Source organism: Ambystoma mexicanum, chromosome 5q (genome assembly GCF_040938575.1).
Source record: "Ambystoma mexicanum isolate Mex_15411 chromosome 5q, UKY_AmexF1_1, whole genome shotgun sequence".
NCBI classification, from domain to species: Eukaryota; Metazoa; Chordata; class Amphibia; order Caudata; family Ambystomatidae; genus Ambystoma; species Ambystoma mexicanum.
This window is the reverse complement of record NC_090933.1, coordinates 877,823,641-877,834,491: the sequence shown is the minus strand read 5'-3', so window position 1 is coordinate 877,834,491 and position 10,851 is coordinate 877,823,641. Positions and strand designations below refer to the sequence as shown.

Sequence of the window (10,851 nt, the reverse complement as noted above, 5' to 3'; positions counted from 1 at the left end):
AAGCCTCACTAGTACTTTATGAAAAAGTGGACAGATTGTTCAGCCTTTTTAGATAACCATTTTTGCTGAAGAGAAATTGCGTTTAAGACTCTTTCTTTTGCTCCTTTGCTCTTTTCTTGCATAATGCATTTTGAAATAGGAAAGTGTGCGTTTTCCCCTGTGAATTTACAGACGTTTGTAAAAAAAAGTCCTTTTAAATGTTATGCATTGTTCTGATAATGTTGTAACGACAAAAATCTAAAAGCATTCTAATAAATGAAGCAGTTTGACCATCTCTGCTTCGTCCGCATTGTGCGTTGACGTGGCTTCCAAATGAGAACAGATCGCCACCATCAAAATGTCTGCAAGTTCATACATGGAGGTAGGTATTTGTCAAACAGGAAGTAGTTAGTGGAATGCAGGTTTTGTTGGTGCAAGAGGAAACCAGTGCTCTTAAATGGAGAACTTGAAAGATCTGCAAACAAACACTTCTCTTTATTAGTACAGATTTATGGAAAACATGGTAAACAATCATAGGTCATTGGCCATGTATGCTACTATTTATTCAGTAAAAGTAAACACATGATCAGAGAATAAGGCTGTGTAAAACAGAATAGCACCACAGGATAATTTTGTTGATGGCCAAACGCCTTTCTTCTGTTGAATGCAAATACATGTATTTCCCCCTGTGGAAGACTCACCAGACCAGTTTTGGCAGTGACAGTTGTATTGCAGCATTTAATTGGGGAACCACTGGAAGAAAATTGGTTTATAGTGACTTTTACGACAGTCAAAGTTTCGAAATACAAAAATCCCCCCCAATCCCCTGTTTTTCTTTTAAAAACACTTATTTTACTATACAAAACTAAACCCTTTAACATTAAAAAAAATGCATTCGAATTTTTTTGGTCAAAACTTTGTATTCGAAAGTTTTGTGTTTATAAACTTTTTTTCGACATTATAACTGGATACGAGAAAATTGAATATGCCCCTAGTTCATGTCCATAACAGCTGCACCATATGAGGCGAATCATTTTCATAGACATATTTACATGATGGGACAAAATACAGACATTCAACAAAAAATGAAATACAGCAAAGTATAAAATGCACAAGATACTGTATCTCAAAATAGCGGCAGGGTGACAATGTATACTGTGCACGCCTTTACAAGGGTCCCAACCACTGTATGAATTATAAAAGATGTTCTTGTAAGAGAGGCGATTGAGAAATATTGTTCAAATCGATAAAGCATCTTTTAAAGGGTGATGGGGAAAAAAGAAAATTATTCAACTGAAAGGCTTTGTAAAGCACATCTAGTTTTCAACCTAGATATCTGCATTTCCACAAAGCAAAATCTAAGAGAGACACTCGAGAGCCCTGAACAATCATTTACGTTTTAGAATTCACAATCTGATTACACATGAAAGCTAATGTGGTACTCCCTGATAGTGCTGCAGTATGGGTTTTCATTGACATTTATTTCCAAATTATACAAGTTCAAATCATGGTCAACTGCAGAATTGTGATAAACCATGCAAAGTGAAACACTGACGGGAATTTACTACAACTATTTCCAAATGCGACAGAGTGTGTGAAACTGTAATGAAAACGAAATATTTGCAACGTAATTAAAATTACTAAACAGTATTGCCATAAAATATTAAAGGTTATGCCATCAGTGGTTTCAATGATGATGTTCGGAGCAATAACATTTGTAAAGTCACATAGTATGCCACCTGAAATTCACTGTGTAGGGTTTAGGTTGTTTTTCGGTTGTGTGCCTACCTGGTGCATTTCACAACTTTTTCATTGATGCCCAGTGTAAGAAGCAGTCCGCCACCAGCAGCACTCCGGATCAACGCTCTTGATCTCTCACCATTGACTATGCTGGCTAGGGCTCATTGGAGCTGTATTCCAAAATATCTCAGAAGCCAAAAGGTTGCAGACCCCGGTGGTAAGCTATACGGCACTTCTAATGCAAACGTATCAGTTTCTTAAATCAAAATGCTAAGGACAATTGAGGGAGATAGGAGTGGGCACTGGTAGGAGGGAAGTGAAGCTTAGGGAGGAAACGGAAAGAAAGAGTTTACAGATCATTTGGCCCAATTTCAACAAGTGGTAGAAAGGATCAAACACAGCAAACAGTGTGACTCCTAAGGAATTGTGACCTAGGATGACAGGCAAAATTGAGGGACAGAATTTGAGCATGGATAAGAATAAAAACTGAAAGGAATGTAACTGAAGCTTTTGGCCATGTGGAGATGGAGGTGGGACACGGGAGGATTATTCAACATGGGTGAAGGGGAAACAGTGAGGTGAGTCGGTCAGAGTGTCGCAGTTTGGGAAGAGAATGCAAAGCAATCTTGCACCCATAATAATTCGAGAGCAAAGTGAGTGAGCAACCCAGTGCATGACGCCGAATGCCTTTTCTCACGATTCGGGAAACCCTTATCTTCTTTTTAACAGACATTGGTATTGTCTTTTTTGGTTCAAATCCAGCAACACCAGTCTAATCTGTAATGCCAATCCTACCAAGGGAGAGAGCGGAAGTGCTGGCATTGTGTTTACATGTGGCCACTGAGCGAAACAAAAAGTAATCTGATTATTGGGAATTTCGATCGTTGAAAAAACGGTGCAGATCAAATTAATAGATGAAAAGAACAATAGAGAACCTAGGTCTTAGAGTAATTTGCAAAATATGATACGGTTTCCTTGCAGACAGAGCATTGGAGGCATGAGCTCAATGCTGAGAAGAAGCTCCACTCTTTGATAGGTTTAGTTAAGCGATAACGCCAAGGTGAGGAGCATTGCTGCCCACTAATGGCTTCGGGCCATAATGTAGTTCCCGGCACAATCGGGCAGTAATGCCTCCCAACAAGGGAGTTTATTTATAATGCGCACCTTCACCAGCAAGGGCATCATGGTGCTAACCACGTGAGATAGGGCAGCAAAGTATCAGACAGAGGGTCTAAAATAGAAAGTCTTCAAAGCACGATGGAAAAGGAGGGACCTGAATGGCCTGTAGGGTCAGAGGAAGAGAGTTCCAGAGCCGGGCAGCCGCCACCGAAAAGGAGCAGCCCCCAGTCTTGGAATGTTTGAAACAGGGAATCTGGATACCAAAAAGGGAGGCTGAGCGAAGAGAGCAAAATGCAACACAGGGACAGCATTGGGCCTGTATGTACTCGGTCCCAGCTCCGAAAAAAGCGCGGTGTACAATGCACAGTGCCTTGATTTTGCCACAGGAAGCTAGTGGAAGCTAGAGAAGCTGATGCCCCGAAAGCAGACCCAGAGGCAAATCTCACTGCCATATTCTGGAGAACCTGCAGGTGACGGAACAGATAGAGGGGCTGCGCCAGATACAAAGTCGAGAGATCCAGAAACCATAGAAGATGCAACCAGAGTGAAGATTTGCCGAACAAAATGAAGCCCTTTGTGCAGAATTTTAAGTTTAAAGTAGACTGACTGGCAGACCGAGCTAACCTTTGGCTCCAAAGACAGAGAAGAGGCCAATATGATTCCAAGGATTTAAGCACCTGTACATGCTTAGGCAGAGGACCAAGGGCCAAGAATCTGCGGCCCACAAGGAGGAACTTGAATCAGGGCCCACCACCAAGACCTTGCTCGTATTGCCATTTAGAAGAAGCCAGTTGTCACTCATCCAGGTACTGACCGTGAGAAGACGCACCTGGCAACGTGAAGCTGTGGCCTGCTGCATAAGAGTTATAGCTATTAATGGCGTGCAGGGAATTGAGGGGCTTGCATTCGCCATAGCTGCTGAGGAGGTCATGGAGCAGCTGGAGGAGAAAAGGAACAATTGGCAAGCAAGCGGGAGAAAGAGGCGGGCGATTGTGGGGACAGACTGAGGAGGTGCAGGGCCAAGGAAGTGGGCAGCGTAAGAAAGATGAGGGGCCGAGTAGACATCCCAGTGAACAGAACAGCAAGGGACCGAATGGCATCATACAGCCGCAAGGCAGACAGAGAGGGAAGCAGCAGGCACTCGATGAGAGTGGAGAGGACGGGTGACCATAGAGGTAGCCAGTATGTCACAGAGGAGACAAGAGCGGGGAAGCCACTGGGAGGCTGATGTTCTTCAGTCACAGGTATTCATTTACATTTAGATATAGGACGACGTTTACCGTTAATTGATTTCAAGAAAAGAGAACTGATACATGTAGTAAAAATTGAAAGTATGTATTTGTTTTCCTTAAGGCACGTTGATGGCACATGATTTTTACCACCCCTCCTCACACATGCATTATTATATCTCATGTTAGATCATCGGCTTCGCTATGCTAAAGTTGTGTAAAGGATAGGCCTTCGTTTTCCATGGCTTAATATAGAATACTGCAATGCGCTGTTGGCAAATGCTGTTAAAGGAAGAATTCAGGATGGTAGCCATAGGTGAAAAGGGTGGACATTTCCACACAAACCAGTGAACTTATGCTGTTCAATAGAACACCTAAGACTCTCACCTCCAAAACAGGAGTTCCACCACAGATGAGGACCACTACACTAGCCTGTGCGACCACAGAAACAAATAAATGATGTGAATACATTTTGATACAGAAATAGGACAACTCACTGGGCAATGAATGTGGGACCATGGAAATGACACATACGTTTAGGGGAGATCAAGGGTAGGGCCAATAGATGACTACTACACTAACCTGTAGAACCATGGAACGTGGACATAGGGCCAATCCAAGCACCTCTGTGGCTCTACACTGTTATATAGGAGTAGGATAAGGGATTATTAATGTCCAGATGCCCACTGCCCTAATCTAAGGATGCATGGGTCTCTAACAGAAAGCATGTAGAGAGGACACCTAGAAATCTAACCGTGATACAGAAACAGTACATAGACGTATGCCACCTGCAGTAACTTGCAAAGATTATATAGGCTTCAAACAGAAATCCTACATCTCAGAGAGATGGCTTCACCTCGGTACAGGAACGCTAGACGGACTGACGGAGGACTCCTGCACTATAGAGAAAAGGGAATTGGTTTTGGGAGGGCACTTGGGTGTTTAATTTCTTCCTGTGAACTGTACAAGCACTGAAAAGATACTGTTTTATTTACGTATAGGCATAGAGTAAGGGGAAGCACCCCTACATCTATGAACTTTAACACAGAATTAGGACAAGACCCTTTGGATGAAGGACCAAACATTTGCTTAAAGATGCAGACTTCCATCAAATGTTGTGTCTGCCATCTTTTAGAAAATCAACAAAACACAATAAAGAAGTTCTTTTAAGATGCCTTGCAATATTTCAGATACTGCAAAATGTTGCTAAATGAACATACATTGTTTATTTGGCAAATACTTCCAGTAGCCTGATGGACATACCAATGGCAGTTTGTGGTATTTGAAGCACACGTGCACCTGTGATTACCCGCAACATACAATGTGTCTGGGATAACTTGCTGCATGCAGTTGGCAGGTGACTGAGCAGCTATGGCCAGACTGCCCCTTTGATGGTGCAGTGTCAGCTGTGTTAATATGATTGGCTCTAGCTGATGCCAAACAGATGAGTTAGGAAATGCCGGGATGCTGCTTCGCCTGCACAATGGAATTAGCCCAGCCAATCGGAATCATTTGCGCCACCATTTCCGCCATGTTTCAGTAGTGCGTCTACAAAGCCAGACAACAGTAAACACAGAGAAAAGAAGCCAGTGAAATTAGGAACACAGATGATTTCTAGACATCATGGTTTGCATACAGACACGGTACCATACCAGTTTCAGAAAATGATTCCAATACATGAAAAAACCTCCGAAATTGATTGCATGTAAACCTTCACAGTAAACTTGAAAAAACCTTAACAAAAATAATAGTATAAGTGTTTTTCTTTTTACAGACAAATCGAACTTATCAAAAATAAGTACATTAATTTAGTTTTGTTAGTGATCAAACGCAAAACTCTTATCCATACAGCATCCACATATTTTTAACAGTTTTCTAACTTTATTTCCTAACTGAAAAGGTCATTTTCTGATGCTTTATTCTTCCTGTGAATTACAAAACCTTACAGTATTCCACTGCGAAAAATCAGGTACCTGTCTCGGATCCCTTTCTCAAGCATAAGTGCTCCACCTGACTAGAATGTTCTATCTGTAAACTAAAGCAAACGCCAATCTGCCGCAGAGGCTGGAAGATCTGGAGTAACAGATGTGTAGACGTAGTACATTGCCGCCCATGCTTCAGCCTTGCACAGATCCACCGTGGTGCAGAGGAAATACTGAATCTGAAGCGGCCCTCAGTGATTACTAATGCTGCTGGAAGAGCAAACCAGCACCAGCAGTCTTCTGCATAGTAAACGTACAGAAACGTTTTCAAAAATAAAAACGTAAGCCATTGAATCCCCTTCACCAGGGAATAAGTCACTTGAGTTATTGGGTAGACTGGCTCCAAGGATCCCATTGCTAAACAAAGAAGAAACCGGCAGTCAGTCCAGTTATGGTTATGGGATGGGCTGCTTCAAGTACCCCACTGCTCAACAAATAATAAACTGGTACTCGGTCCAGTTATGGGTGGACTGGTTTCAGGGACCTCCACTGCTCAACAAAAAAGAAACCGGTTGTCAGTCGAATTATAGGGTAAACTGGTTCCAAGGACCGCACTGCTGAACAAAGAAGAAACATTCAGTAAGCCGAGTTATGGGATGAACTTGTTCCAAGGATCCCACTGCTGTGCAAATAATAAACTGGTACTCAGTCCAGTTATGGGTAAACAGGTTCCATGAACCCCATTGCTCAACAAAGAAGAAACTAGTAATCCAGTCGAGTTATAGGTGGCCTGGTTTCTAGGACCCCACTGCCCAACAAAGAAGAAACCAGTAGTAAGGAGAGTTTTGAGGTGTATTGATTCCAAGGACCACCATGCTTATCAAAGAAGAAACCAGTAATCCAGTCGAGTTTTGGGTGGACTGATTCAAAGGACCCCAGTGCTTAACAATGAAGAAACCAGTAGTCGGTGCAGTTAAGGATTGGACTGGTTCCAAGTTCCCCACTGCTCAACATAGAAGAAACTGGTAGTCACATTTTGTGTGGAACAAAGTAGAAACTGGTAGTAAGTCAAGTTACGGGGTAGACTGCTTCCAAGGACCCTACTGCTAAACAAAGTAGAAACTGGTCGTCAGTCCAGTTATGGAATGGACTGGTTCCAATCACTCCACTGCTAAACAGAGATGACACTTCAGTAAACCAGGTTATGGGATGGACTGGTTCCAATCACTCCACTGCTGAACAGAGATGAAACCTTCAGTAAGCCAGGTTATTGCGTGGTCTGGTTCCAATCACTCCATTGCTTAAAAAAGAAACCTTCAGTAAGCCAGGTTATTGCGTAGATGGGTTCCAATCACCCCACTGCTGAACAGAGAAGACACTTTCAGTAAGCCGGGTTATTGCGTGGACTGGTTCCAATCACTCCACTGCTTAAAGAAGAAACCTTCCTTAAGCCTGGTTATTGCGTGGACTGGTTCCAATCACTCCACTGCTGAACAGAGAAGACACTTTCAGTAAGCCGGGTTATTGCGTGGACTGGTTCCAATCACTCCACTGCTTAAAAAATAAACCTTCATTAAGCCCGGTTATTGCGTGAACTGGTTCCAATCACTCCACTGCTGAACAGAGAAGACACTTTCAGTAAGCCGGGTTATTGCGTGGATTGGTTCCAATCACTCCACTGCTTAAAAAAGAAACCTTCATTAAACCAGGTTATTGCGTGGACTGGTTCCAATCACTCCACTGCTCAACAGAGAAGACACTTTCAGTAAGCCGGGGTATTGCGTGGACTGGTTCCAATCACTCCACTGCTTAAAAAAGAAACCTTCATTAAGCCCGGTTATTGCGTGGACTGGTTCCAATCACTCCACTGCTGAACAGAGAAGACACTTTCAGTAAGCCGGGTTATTGCGTGGACTGGTTCCAATCACTCCACTGCTTAAAAAAGAAACCTTCATTAAGCCAGGTTATTGCGTGGACTGGTTCCAATCACTCCACTGCTGAACAGAGAAGACACCTTCAGTTTTTCGGGTTATGGGATGGACTGGTTCCAATTACTCCACTGCTGAACAGAGATTAAACCTTCAGTAAGCAAGTTTTATTGCGTGGACTGGTTCCAATCACTCCACTGCTGAACAGAGAAGAAACTTCAGTAAGCCGGGTTATGGGATGGACTGGTTCCAATCACTCCACTGCTGAACAGAGAAGAAACCAATAGTAAATGGGGTGGACTTTGTACTTGGTTATTATGCATTATGCTATTTTGTGTATTAGATGAGCCATTTCTGATGTCCTCCGAGTGATGCCGATGTGATAATGGAAGCGAGCACTTGAGAGCAAAGTAAATAAGAAAACTAAATGGATGGACCCACATCTTCTACTGACCTGCTGTGAGCGCTGCATTCCTGCAGAAAATCCAGGTCCTTTGAAACAAGCTCATGCTTCGAGGTCATGAACAAAGCTAGTCAAAGCTCACCAAAAATAACTTCCAAGTCTAGTCCCAATCAACAAAATACCTGGCCTAATAATGCTAGATGAGGCCTTCAGTTTTTAAAAATATACTTTGGTGATGCTGTCAAGTAATATGCTTAATTTATGACAAGGCACCTCTCTGTGTTGACAAACACAGTGAAAATCCATCCATATTTTTGCCACATTGAGGAGGTTGTTTCATAAACTGATGATACAGGCGATATTTAACTTGTGGTCTATGAACCCTTGTCACCTTTCCAGCGTAGCTGAGGGAAAGTACTTGCCTATCAGGGAAGGGATCCTGGAGACCATGCCATGTACGGTCATGTAAGATGCGTGTTCCTAAAGGCTCCCCTACAGTGATGGATGGGTGGTCAGAATCGCCCCTGGACCAGACGGGTACAACATATGAATAACAATGTTACAAACCATTCTTCTGGCTTAAAGCATTATGCGGTCAGATGTGTTTTCAATGGACTCTTGCCCCCTAAGCCTTCATCCAGCCTACTCAAGCGGCTTCTAACAGATCCATTAAGGCCTTCCAGAGATGGCTTGCGGCAGAAGATACCCGGGTTGCTCATCTGAATGGCGGCTGCGATTTTGCCAGCAGAGCTTGGCATGCACCAGAAGAGCAACCTGGCTGTTCTGCTGCAGTCTCACTTCCCAGAGAGCCGAGGAAGGATTTCATGGAATGCGACAAGTGCATCATGTCCACTGTGTATAAACAAAGTGCCATGGCCGGTGGTACCTGGCAGCTGCTCCTCCATGGCGTGTAATGTGGCCTTCTAACCTGTGCTTTCTTCAGTGGAAGCAGGAAGGTGAATTATTTGCAGAGCAGCATAGTGTCTCCAGTGATGCGGTCTCGCTGGAGTAGGCACAGTTGTTGGTCGTTACTGCAGTACGGCTGCATTTTCTGGGGAGCTGGAGCACAGTAAGAGTAACCTGTGGGTTCAGAGCAGCTGTTCATAGTACGGACGGTCACACAGGTGCAGAACAAAGGTTTCGCGCGGGAGCAGTTTATCTGAAATGGCGGTAAGGCTGTATATATCCTGCGGTGCGGCTCAGGCGCTTGACTGTGGGTGCAGTTCCCCAGTGCAGTGATGTATTCCGGGCAAAGGGTCATCTGTAATGTTCTTGATCACGCTGGCGATCACGCTGGGCTTACAACCTGGGCACTAGACCTGCTGGGAACGGGAGAAAACAATCAATGTTACACAGATCGTATACTAATGCAACAAACAGATATTAAGCGATATATGGAAAACATAACATAAGCACTGAAGTGTTTGGACTGCGTGCTGTAAATACAGCCCGCGTATTACTCAGCGCTGGATGCTGTCAGCAGTACGAGTGCACAGTGTCAGACACGTGACATGCCTGCACATCGGTGCTCTACTGCCGGTATGTCTCTGCATCGGCGTACAGCTCATTTTTATATACGTCTTCTGATTATGCATGTTATGGCAGTAGCAGGAACATGCAACTGTTGGCGTTTCCAGTGCTGATTTTTAACAGAAATTCATCGCACGGAACAGATTCAAGACGCACATATTGCTGGCTGAGGGCACGCTTGATTATATGATATGATAGGTTATTTATAACGCGCTTAATACCCAGAGGTTTCTAAGCACGGACCCGGGGATCGAACCTGTGTTGCTGTGTCGTCTTGTTTTCAAGGCAAGCACGTTGCCCCTGAGCTATCCACCCGAGACTAAGAAATGTTTATTACCCAAGGAGTTATTTACAGCTACAATTAAGCCAATTGCCGTATAGAAAGAAGACTGCCTAGAAATAACACTGGCATCCCCTTAAAGCTCGAAACGATACATAGCCGGTATTGACATACATACATGCATGCATACAGGGACATTTCAACTAACCACCTTCTTAAGCTTAAAGTGCCCAGATGCCTAAGGGTTTGGTGTGCTATACAAATGCCAAAATAAAATGAATAATTATTAAGTTATCTATTGATATGTGTCCTTGCATACACAGCCCTTGAGTAGTTGTCATCAATAAGAACTGGCATGTGCCATACATACTCCTTAGTGGTAGTAAAGATTGTTTCCAATTGTCCAATTGGCACTACTCAGAAGGCTAGCACGAATGTACCCCATATGCGATTCTGGTATATTATCTAATGGGCATGAACTGACTTTAAATTCTGTCCTTGTCCACATAGTTAATGGAACGTGTGATAGAGATATACTAAATGATATAATCATTCAGTGATAGTTCACCTGTGTAAATCATGGTGAAACTCCCATTAATAATAAAGAACCATATTGGTCTTTCCAGAAAAATGCAGGCTTCAGTATTCATTTATAGTGATCCACAAATGGGCCATGATCCAAGGTGTATATTACCTTCAAGATTCTCGTGCAGACGCTGTT

At 43.3% G+C, this 10,851-nt stretch overlaps 1 protein-coding gene across 3 annotated transcripts in view; it reads right to left on the bottom strand.

Moving 5' to 3' along the window:
• Nucleotides 1-455: 455 nt before the first annotated feature.
• The window catches only part of LOC138497732 (RING finger protein 151-like), a 506,808-nt gene continuing 496,412 nt past the window's right edge, over nucleotides 456-10,851 (bottom strand). The window contains exon 7 of one of the 3 annotated variants that reach the window (XM_069621367.1): nucleotides 456-9,642. The gene's annotated coding sequence lies outside the window, so the exon portion shown is untranslated. The remainder of the gene's footprint in view (nucleotides 9,643-10,851) is intronic. The other 2 variants (XM_069621368.1, XM_069621369.1) reach the window with 2 other exon arrangements.